This window comes from Canis aureus, chromosome 7 (assembly GCF_053574225.1).
Source record: "Canis aureus isolate CA01 chromosome 7, VMU_Caureus_v.1.0, whole genome shotgun sequence".
Lineage (NCBI taxonomy): Eukaryota > Metazoa > Chordata > Mammalia > Carnivora > Canidae > Canis > Canis aureus.
The window spans coordinates 45,935,928-45,948,398 of NC_135617.1; positions in this window are offsets into that span (position 1 = coordinate 45,935,928).

Genomic DNA, 12,471 nt, shown 5'->3' on the forward strand with positions numbered 1-12,471 from the left:
TGGGGGCTTCAGCCACTGCCAAGGGGATTCTGTAGGAAAAGAACCCTCAAAGTAGAGTCTGGCTGGGGGAATGTGGCTTTGTCCACAAGTTGTAGGTGTCACCAGAGCTTAAGGAGGACAGTGTTGGAAGGTATGTGGGTTTGAGTCGTTGGGTTAGGCCAGGGCTGGGAGGAGATGGGGCAGCAAGGGTGCCATCATTGTGCATCATTGCTCTGAGAGAATAGACTGTATCTTACACAGATCACAATAACTAAATAGCATGGTGGTATGAGGACAGATATTACTGTTACTGGAAAGCATCATATCAATTATATGCTATAAGAAATTATCTGACTCATATGGATCTATTCCTTATGACACTGGCTTGCTGAAATTTTATTGTAGTTTCAGGAGAATCATTGGTGACCACAGATCTATAGTGAGCTCATGGAGGTTAGATCATAACTGATTTCTGTCCACAGTGTCAAAGAACAAAGGAAGGTCACTGAGAGCTGTTAACAATCCTATGCACAAAATTTCTTTACAAGGCTCTACATAATAGAAGGGTGATCTTTAGCAGAGTGTTCATGCTTAAGAGCCATCTGCCATTCGTATTATCCATTGTCTGGAGAGATTTGCAGTTTACCAAAAGCAAACTTTTATTTAGGCCTATATTTTTATATTTTACCATTTGTTACAATTCCTCATTCTTCTGTGGTTTTTGAATACACAGAATATACAAGGTACTGATCCAAAAAGGTGCAAAATGGTATACAGTGAAAAATAATACTCTCACTTTTCTCATTTTCCAGTTGTATGGTTTTTCTCTCCAAAGGCAGCCGCCATGACTAGATTCTTATGTCTCTTTCTGCTCTTTTGTCCTTCAGATCAACCCAATTTAATCTGGTTCTGGATCCATCACTTTATGGAAAAAAATATCTTAAGTCACTAAGTCACTAACTCCAATAGATATTCAAAATAGACCTTGTCCAGGACCTCTCGATGGCAATCAGTGTTGATTATTGGTCTTCTTGGCTTGCTCATTCTTTCTATTTGGAGAAGATTTGAAATCCTAAAGGCTTGGTCTTAGTACTTCTATCTTCCCTTAGGTAAAATCATTCACATCTGCAGATTCTATTACTATCAGACATAGATGACTCACATTGTAACTCATGCTCAGATCCAGACAACTTTTCTAGATCTACAGCTAACTTTTCACTGGATACTTTCTGTTGGATAACCTAAAGCCATCTGAAAATCATCAAATACAAGGCGAAAGTCAGGGTCTTGTCCTTCAAAGTTGACCTTCCAGTTTGCACACCTAAGTAAATATCTCCACATTTCAGAATCCTTAGAACAATTTGGGACGTCTCTTTTTCTCTCTTTAGGAAGAACTAGTCCTTTTTTCTATTTATTTATTTATTTATTTATTTATTTATTTATTTATTTAGAGATCTGGGAGGGGCAGAGGAAGAGGGAGAGAGAGAATCTCTGATGCAGAGCTTGATCCCACAACCCTGAGATCATGACCTGAGCTGCAATCAAGAGTCAGACAGTCCATCAACTGAGCCACGCAGGTGCCCCATTTCTTTAAAACTGATTGTCCCTCTTCCTTTTCTACATTCAAACACAATTACTATTATCCAGGCTCTCTTCCTTTTTCACCAGCATTACTGCAATGGCCTCCCAAGTATTCAATTTATGCATGCTTTGAACTCTACTCATACTTAACATAGTGAAGTGTTATTTTTCAGATTAAAAACTTGACCACATCACCCTCATTTCTTGAAAATGTTAATGTCTTGCTCTTGTCCTTAAATGAAGGCAGGGTTCCCTAAAATGGCTTATGAGGTTATGCATGATCTAGCTTCTACACATGAAATCACTTCTAGTCAATGTAGGAAATTTGTGCAAATCAGAACAAGGTGCCTCTTCTGGGAGATATTCTACTCTGGGAATTTCTAGCTACTGTTCAAAGTGTTTTATTTGTTTGTTCCTATTCACTGATAACACTTTATTAAATATCATCAGGTGTAGGGAAACCTGTTCCATTAATGGCTTTATGCATGGAGTTTTGTAGATTCAATTCACTCCCTAAGAACTGAATATCTCAGATCCTCAAGTATATGTATGGTCGCAGTTTCCTTATAAGGATTTGACATTTTTACAGTTTCAGTTTTGAATGCCCTTCTTATTTTTGGCACTTAGAAATTTTATGGCATCTCCTTCCAGAAATCTGCTATATATTTTAAGATCTTTGGTAATATTTTATACAGCATTAGTATGATATGTTTCCTTTGTCTTATCAATTACAAGTTCATTGGTAGATTTCTGGCATGGAAAGTTCTCATCCTTATGGGTAAATTCTGCTTGGACATCTTTTACTTAATATACTTTTGAACTTGGTCTTGAAATATTTAATTTAGTAATTTTCACCTGAATTAATAGGTGAGGTTAACCAATTATTTTATTTAGCTTTTAGCATATATTTTTGTAATAAACATTTTGTTTGCCTTGTAGAATTAGTTGGCTGTCTTCCACTCCACCACCACCCACATACTCTAGAATAATTTATGTAAGTTGGACTATCTGTTTCTTGAGCTATAGAGAAGTTTGTGCAAGTGAGGATATTTCTTTCTTGAACTTTTGATAAAGACATCTAGGCTTTTACATTTTGTTCATGTATACTTTTGGCTACCATTTCAATATCTACTGAAGTTATAATATTAATATTATTTCCACTTTTTAGAAAAAATAAAGTGATAAGACCAGGTTTATTTTTCAGCCTGCAACTACCAAAAACTGAACAAAATATATGAAGCAATGCTTCTCAGATATTGAACATCAGGCAATAAAAGACAGCAATCCTGAGAAATGGGAAATAAATGAAGGAAACCTTATAATTGTCACAACTTACTGTCAGAGAGCATTTTCTGAGCCTAGCACATGCAGGTGGAGCCCAAGCCAAGCCAGATGGTCAATCTGAGTTGAGACAGAGTTGGAAGGCCAGAGAGACAAGGGTGACTGGAGTTCACAGGGTTGAGTATTGGAGAGAGTTACAGAGGGAGGTGACAACACTATAGATTGTATAGATATTAAAAGGACAATAAAAGAATATTATGAATAATTTTATGCCAATCAATAAACTTAAAAGGCACAAACCTCCAGTTATAAAATAAGTAAGACTTGGAGATGCAATGTACATCACAGGGAATATAATTAATAATATTGTAGAAACTTTGTATAGTGACAGATGGTAGTTAGATTTCTGGTGGTGATAACTTCATAATGTATACAAATGTTGAATTGTCATGTTGTGGACCTGAAACCAACATAATATTGTATGTCAACTACCCTTCAATAAAATAAAATTTGAAAAGTAAATTAATTAACTTAGATAAGCAAGTTAATAAACTCAGATGGGAGAATTCCTTGAAAGATAAGCTACAATCCTTACTGAAGAATAGATAATCTGATTGGCCCTATACCTTTGAAAGAAATTTAATTTGTAGTTTAAAAATGTCCTGTAATGAAAACTCCAGCCCCATATGGCTTGACTGATGAGTTCTACAAAAATTTAAGGAAGAACTGTCAAATCTATGCAAATGCTTCTGAAAAATTGAAGAAGAAAGAATATATTCCCACTTATTTCATGAATTTGGGTCAAGAATTATACTTTATCTTTCTTTGATGATTTAAAATGCATTTTGGGATTTCTCAGTAGCTTTATAGTGATAATTATCACCATGGAATATCACTGGCACTGTTCTGGTTACAGCTGTGTTTTTTGTTTGTTTGTTTTTTATGATATGATGTTAGGGTTTTATTTTAAATAAACCAAATGGCTCTTTCATTTAAGAATTTGCAGTAGAGAACTACATCTTGGTGGATCTGAATTTGAAATTTCTTTTATTGTCCTAAGTGTTTTGAGTTTGTAAAGCCTTTTAAATACACATAAGTATTTTTCTTATTTGTGAAAACTGAGATTAAACTCTATACATTATACAATTGTATGATCTTTGTTTTTCATAAGCTTCTCATCTTCTTCTTCCCATCATCTGAAATATTTAAAATAAATAATCTAATAAGGTAATATTCTCCCAAATTATTGGCCTACAAAATGCTGTCATCTGCATTATGATTATAATATTAAAATCAAGTAATTTTTTCCTGATAATTTAGGAAGAGAATAACCACATAGATTGTTCTCTCTATAAAAACATATGTAGAAATATCAATACTTGTATTGATTCTAAGACATAAATAGAAAGAGTTAGAAAATAGACAAAGACACATCAATACATATCAGGAAAATACCACTTAGGAGTACAGATTTGCCATTCTAGTACAAAACAACGAAGTTCAATAATGATTCAATTTGATGTCATGCTTTTTCCACAAATTCTCAAATATAATAATTTGAAGGTAATATGAGACTTTTTTGAGGTACAACTGACAAATATAATGGTAGATATTTAAGATGTACAATGTGATACTTGAATGTATACATTGTGAAAAGATTCCCCTACTGAGTAAATTACATATCTATTTCTCACATATTTATTTTTTGGGGGGAGGGGAATACATCGAAGTTCTACTCTCTTTGCAAATTTCAATTATACAATATAGTGTTATCAACCATTGTCACCATGTTATATATTGGTTCCTCAGATCTTATTTATTATGTAACTGAAAGTTTGTACCCTTTTACCGGTGTTTCTCTATATCCCTTTACCCTCAGCCTCTGCCAACCACTTTTATACTGTCTCTGTGAATTTGAGTTTTTTTTTGTTTGCTTGTTTGTTTTTTGTTTTTAGATTCTTACATACAAATGATATCATCCAGTATTTGTGTTTTTCTGTCTGGTTTATTTCACTTAACATAATGCCCTTTCAGATTCATCCACGTTGCTGCAAATTACAGGATTCCTCTTTTCTCTTGGTTGAATGCTCTTCCATTGTATGTATATACCATATCATTTTATCTATTCATCCATTGATTGACACTTATACCTTGGCTACTGTGAATAATACTGCAGTGAACATGGGAGTACAGATAACTCTTTAAGATAATGATTTCATTTCTTTAGATACATACCCAAAAGTGTGATTGCTGGATCACATACGTGGTAGTTCTGTTTTCAATTTCTTGAGACATCTCCATAGAGGTTTTCCATCTTGAGTACACCAGTTTATATTCCCACCAACAGTGTACAAAGATTCCCTTTTCTCTACACCTTGTCAGCATTGATCTATTTGTTTTTTGATAATAGTCATACTAACACATGTGAAATGAAATCTCATGTGGTTTTGATTTGCATTTCTTTGATGATTGGTGATGTTGAGCATCTTTTCATGTATCTGTTGTACATTTGTAGGTTTTCTTTGGAAAAATGTATGATCAGGTATTTATTTATTTACCTATTTGTTTAGCTATAAAGTTGTATGAGTTCTTTGTTTCTTATGTATTTTGTATATTAATGTCTTACTGGATATGTGGTTTGCAAATATTTTCTCCCATTCCATAGGTTGCCTTTTCATTTTGTTGATGGTTTCCTTTGCTGTGCAGAAGCTTTTTAGTTTGATGTAGTCCCACTTGTTTATTTTTGCTTTTATTTCCTCAGCTTTTGATGTTAAATCCAAAAAAATATTGCTGAGATGGATGTCAAGAAGATTATACATTATGTTTTCTTCTAGGAGTTTTATGGTTTCAGGTCTTATGTTCAAATCTTTAATCCATTTTGAGTTGAATTCTGTGTATGGAGTAAGACCGGGGTCCACTTTCTTTTTTTGCATGTGGCTGCCCAGTTTTGTAGTCACAATTTATTGAAGAGATTAGTCTTCCCCACTGTATATTTTTGGTTCCTTTATCACCAACTAATTGGCCATGTAGTGCATGACATATAACATGAGAATTTAAGCATTGTACTGGTATTTTATTCTTGATTTGAATTAAGTTAATAGAGATAAGTTATATCTGACATGTGAACAAATGATATAACTGATTGAAAGTTTGGAAAAAGTTATTTCTGGGAGTGATTATTGGATGAAAATATTTAAAAATTCTTTTTAGCATAGTTTAGTATGTTTTCAAATAATAGACTTTGAGGCCTAATGTCCTAGTTTCTCCAGTGTCATGATGAGCCAAGCTTTGAAGAAACTTGTTTGTCATTAGAATTGGCATTTTTGAAGTGAAGTAATGAAAACAGTGGGCCTCTTCTGCTGTTTTTCCTAGAACATATCTTCTTTCTAAAAAGTGGTTCTTTTGAAGTATAAGCAACATATTTAGAAAGGATCAAATAACATCAATTATAACAATCCAGGGATCTCTGGGTGGCGCAGCGGTTTGGCGCCTGCCTTTGGCCCAGGGTGCGATCCTGGAGACCTGGGATCAAGTCCCACGTCGGGCTCCCAGTGCATGGAGCCTGCTTCTCCCTCTGCCTGTGTCTCTGCCTCTCTCTCTCTCTCTCTCTGTGACTATCATAAATAAATAAATAAATAAATAAATAAATAAATAAATAAATAAATAAAAAATTATAACGATCCATATTTTTAAGAGAAGCTAGAACCACATTTCAATGATTCTTTATATTGGGACTTGTGTAGAATAATTGTTTTTTAGGACTCCAATCTTCTCTAGAATTTTGTATATATAAAGCTATGTATACAAAGTAAATCATATATCAAATACAAATTAAATTATAAATCAAATAAATATTTAACATTAACGACAATAATTTGACATATAAATACATAATATATTTTAAAGTTGTTTATTTCACCTATTAAGATATAATTTAAATTAAGAATTTGGAGTTTAAAAATTGTAACAAAGTTTTAAAAATAAAAAAATGTGCTCTGGAAGGAAATTTTGTGTTATTGATAACTTATAGTTTTGGTTAAAATATTTATTTAGATTCCCAAAGTGAATTTCTAAGGGGTAAAGTAGAAAAAGAAACAGGAACACAATGTTATTTATAATAGAAAAGCCACATTATTTCAAATATTTAAACACCTTTAAAATCTTCAATGGATTTTCAAGAGAAGTAGAAATAAATTGCTGTGCTAAAATTATTTATAGTTTAAGTCTTTCCATCTACCAGAAAAAAACAATTTTTTATTATTTCAGGTAAGTGTATTTTTGATAAAAAATAGAAAATCTCTACAATCCACTCTATATAGAGGATAAGCAAACACTATTTAAAATTAATGATGATTTGTGTAAATAGATTATTAAGCACTTTTATGAAAATGTGAAGAAAAAATACAGCTTATAAAACGTCCAAAATATTTTACTATCACGATACCATGTGATGAATCAAGCCAGAAAAATTAAAACCTTGTGTCATAAGATTGTTTTTAAAATTGCAAATTGTGGGCAGCCCCGGTGGCTCAGTGGTTTAGTGCCGCCTTCAGCCTGGGGTGTGATCCTGGAGACCTGGGATCAAGTCCCATGTCAGGCTCCCTGCTCCCTCTGCTTCTCTCTCTCTGTGCCTCTCATGAATAAATAAATAAAATCTTAAAAAAAAAAATCGCGAATTGCCAGAAATTTAAAAGTACTTTCCTTTATGTTAAGTACATATCAGATAGAACAAGGAAACAAGGAAACAACAAACCATCAGATAGAACCAGGAAACAACGAACCATCCAACCAGAACATGAGTCAGTACTTTCCTTTGAGTTCTGTCTCAAGTTTTTCTAGCTCTATTACTATATTAAGTTCCATAAAATTTCTAATAAATATGGGTTGTACATATAATTTAATTTATAAGTTTTATAATTTATGCGCTTGCTAGTTTTATGTTTGTATTACAGTTAAAAAATTTTTTAATGTTTTCATTGATGGGATATTTGCTAACATTCTTTTGAACTAAGTTTATCCATACCATTCTTCTGATTAAAACATTTTGTACCCTCAGTTTGTAAACAATCTCCTACAAATTGATAAGTTTAAATGACCTATACTCTTCTTACTCTACAGTAGGCATATTTTGCAATGATAGCACTTCAATATCTCCTGAATAAGATTTTACACATTACCTGAAAGTAAAGATATTTGTATGGGAAAGAAGTGCTTAATTTCAAATTTTCATAAACGGAGAATAAGCAAAAAAGCATCCTATTTAGCCATTGCACATATTATAAATAGTATTACTTTCATCAGTTTTACTTGTAAAATCAGCTGTAAATGTCAAAATTTAGAATTATCACTGTAAAGTGGTATATTTTTATGTGCATGAGTTTTTTGAATGGTGAATGTTTTTTTAGTACTCTTTCCTATTGTAATTACTACTATGTATTTTTATCACTCAAAAGATTTTTTTTGTCATATGTTTAAAAATTTAAGTTTCAGTGGAAAGTGGGCAATATCAACTGGATGATGACAGTTCCCCAAAGAGGTCATTTTATATGTCGGGCAGATCGATACAGATTAATTATATTTTGAAAGCTGAGATAAATAAAACAGATTAACAAATGTTAATGCAACAGTTTTGAAAGTGAAAAAGTTTCTTTTAATGACTGATTCAGAAGATTTCATTAACAAAAATGCACATTTAATTATGTATTTTGAGCAATATTGTACCCAAAATGGAAAAATGGTAAAACTCATTACTAGTCTACAGATGTTTTGTGCAATTTTTAAACTGTACACAAAAATTGATGGTGCTTCTTTGTCTATAAGCCATCTGGTCATATTTTATTAAGACATCTGTCTGTTCGTTGTATAAAAATATAATGAAATCAGAATAGATTTAACTTAAATACAAACTGTGGAAATTGAGATTGTAGCTATTCAAAGAAAAAACAATAAAACAAAATATACACTTTTTCTCTACTGGCAGCATACCTAAAAACTGACATAAAAAATTCAGAAACAGCGCAAGGAAATATATATCTTCTGCCTGGACTATATTTCTTCTTTTTCTTCACCAAATCTTTCCTTGCTCTGATCCCATATTGCTATGCCTCTGCAGAACCAAATGTACTGAATCTTTCTATTTTAATTACATAACAAAGCTAATTGGCAACTCCTAAAATCTTCAGTGATCTAGCTAAAGTGACAAACTCTTGTAATTATAGCAGTTTATTGAGGGGAAGCATTAATTATATAACGCAAGAAAAAAGAGCATTTAGCTGGTAGATCTCTTCTCTCACTAGTCTGTTTCTCATCTCAGATCTAGGATATGGATCCTCCTATTTCCCAAAAGGCTTTTGATGTTTTACAAGTAAAATAAGGCTGGTGAAACTCCTGGTCTGTTCTCTGTTGCTTTTTTTTTTTTTTTTTTTTTTAAGATTTTATCTATTTATTCATGAGAGATACAGAGAGAAAAGCAAAGAAACAGGCAGAGGGAGAAGCAGGCTCCTCAAAAGGAGCCCCAATGCAGGACTTGTTCCAAGGACATTGAGATCATGAACAGAGCCAAAGGCAGACAATCAACCACTGAGCCACCCAGGCGTCTCTGTTCTGTGTTGCTTTTGATGGTAACTGTTTCCAATCTGACCTATGGTCTTGTTATAAACTGAATGTTGTGTTCTCTTAAAATTCAAATGTTAACCACTACCACCACCAGCGCCCCACCCCCACCCCAACACCAAGTGTGATGGTATTAGGAAGTGGGGCCATTGAGAGATAATTAGGATTCGATGAGGTTATGAAGGTGAAGACCTCATGAATAAGATTAGTGCTTTTTATGAGTCACCAGGGAGCTTGCTTCCTTCCTCTGCTCTCTACCTGTGAGAATAGGAAGTCTGCAAGCCAGAAGAGAGCTCTCACTAGAACCAGACACACTAGCACCCTGATCTCACGCTTCCAGCCTCCAAATTGTAAAAAATAAATTTATGTTATTTGATAAGCCATCCAGTGTGTGGTACTTTGTTATAGTAGCCTTGACTCTATTGACACCAACAGTGAAGTGCTGCTGTAATAAATGCCTACAAATATGGAAGTAGTTTTGGAACTGGGTAATGGGCTGGGGTTTGAAGTGCTTGATAGAAATATGGATGTTAAGGCTGATTCTGATGAGGACTCAGAAGGAAAAGAGTAGAACTGTAGAGAAAGCCTCAATCTTTTTTAAGCAATACATAAATAATCATGAATAGAAACTTGGTAGAAACAGAAAATATAAATGCCATTTGACGAAATCTCAGAATGACTTGTGCATATGAGTATGATCAAAGGCAGTTTAGATCAAAGTCTTTGGCAAATGATGAAGATAGATGAGACTTGATAGAAAAATATAAGGAATAAATAAAAATTCCAAAGGCGCACAGCAAAGGATATATCAATTGAGTAATCAGTGATTGAAGGCAAAAAGCCCATGCCATGACAGGCAGGTGTGTGCCTTCAGGCCATCTCAAACTAACCCTGCTACTTGATTTGTCCTTTGGAAGGAGGACAGGCAGTGGTCAGATAAGTCCAAGAATAACTCCTTCCACAACATCTCAGGAAGTTGCCTTTAGAAACCTGTTTGGTTCTATCATTAAGAAAGTCTCTATGACTGAGGGTTGTGGGTAGGAAAACAGGTAGCTTACATGTTTGTCTTCTATTGTTGGATGAAACATTCCAAGCAAAAGTCCAATGCTTTAAGAGCTTCTGATTTAGGTTTATCCTCAGTCAAGTGAGGAATATATAAATTAAGATAGATATAGAAAATGGTTTATATCTTTGAGAGTTAGAATTAATCTTGGAAAAAATTTATAATTCAGTTTCCATTAACTGTAGTGACAAAGAGTGTTAACCTTTCTTCAGTGGGCCAGTGGGTGGGTGGGACACTAGATCAACAGTATTCATTCTTATTTAACAGACTTTGAAATAAAAATCTCTGAGTACATATGGAGAAATCATTATCTTACTTTTAGGCGAGAGAATTAAGATGGGAAATGATTGATAAGATTCAGATGAGGTATCTAAACCCATTTCAAACAGATGGGATTGAGAGTAGGGGTTAATCTCCCCCATTAGAAAAATGAACTGAAGTCAGGAAACCAAGCCCACCTTTATCACCAGGGAACATTACTGTGGAGTTAGGAAGAAAGAGTAGTCAAATGTTCAAGAGCTCTTGGATATATTTAAAGGAATAAATTTCATTCTGGGCCTCACTGAATAATTCATAAAATAGTTACAGGCTTGGCCAGGATCAGTTCAAATGTTGGCTAGGGTGATCCTACAAATGTAAGGTCTGATAACCAGAAAGAACTAGAGAAAGGAAACTTGACACTTGATATTCTTCATCTTATATTAAAAACTTCAACCAATTTTCAATCCACTTATAGTAGCTTCAAATGCAATTTGAAAATGAGAAATATTTTGATGTTCCCAGAATATCATAACAACACATATAAATATTTACTGTATCACCTTGAGCTTTTTTTATTGCTTAAGCATAATATTTGACCAAACTAAATAAGTGCCTGAAGGATTTATGACTTACTTTAGTAAGAAGTTATAAATACTGAATATCTTAATCTAACTCAGAATCACTTGAAGAGTTTTAATATTTAAGTTGGATTTGAAAATCACCAATTCTTTAAAAATATTTTCCTTAGTTTTTTTTTTTTTTTTTATCCTGTAAATTATTCTCTTTTATGGGTACTAAAACCTGATTTTCACAGATCTCTCCTACAGGATGATCTCTGGACAAGACTGAAAGTCACTGCCATCCTGTGCAATGGTGGGCATTAAAAGTTGCCTGAATACAGAGGTAGCCCTGCTCAACTCCTTTATTTAGGAAATGCCTTTTTAGTACCTCTGTGTGTCATAGACCGTGTACCATGCCAGAAATAGAAATAAGAAACAATCATACGGGCAGCCCAGGTGGTTCAGCAGTTTAGCGCTGCCTTCAGCCCAGGGCCTGATCCTGGAGTCGTGGGATGGAGTCCCACGTTGGGCTCCCTGCATGGAGCCTGCTTCTCCCTCTGCCTGTGTCTCTGCCTCTCTCTCTCTCTCTCTCTTCTCTCTCTCTCTCTGTGTCTCTCATGAATAAATAAATAAATAAATAAATCTTAAAAAAAAAGAAAAAAAGAAACAATCATACTAGTGAAAGAGCTTGGCAAATATACAAGCCAATTCCTGAGTATAGGAAGTACTAAATGAAGCAAACACAGGGTACATTAGGAGCCTTCTCAGACTCCCTCCTCCTCTTCCTGACTGGATCAGATATCTCAAATAGGAAGGAGGTGAGTTCTGAAAGGTTTTCCCAAATATGTCTAAGCTAAAAGTTGAAACAAAGTAGAACTTGGCCAGATAAGGGAGAGGCTGTGGACTGAAAGATCATCTCAAGCGTAAGTAATAGCATAAACTCATTCTATTAGCATTAGAGAGCCTGGTCTATTTAGGAATTGATGCATGTTTCAGTAATGTTGAAAGATAGTGTAAGGAGGGAGGCACTGAGTGTCAGGTAGAAAGATGAGTTCTTAGTAAATAAGCAGACGCCTGCTTAAGGATATTTTCAAGCCAGACTATAACATAGCATTATAATTGGAACTTCCTCAT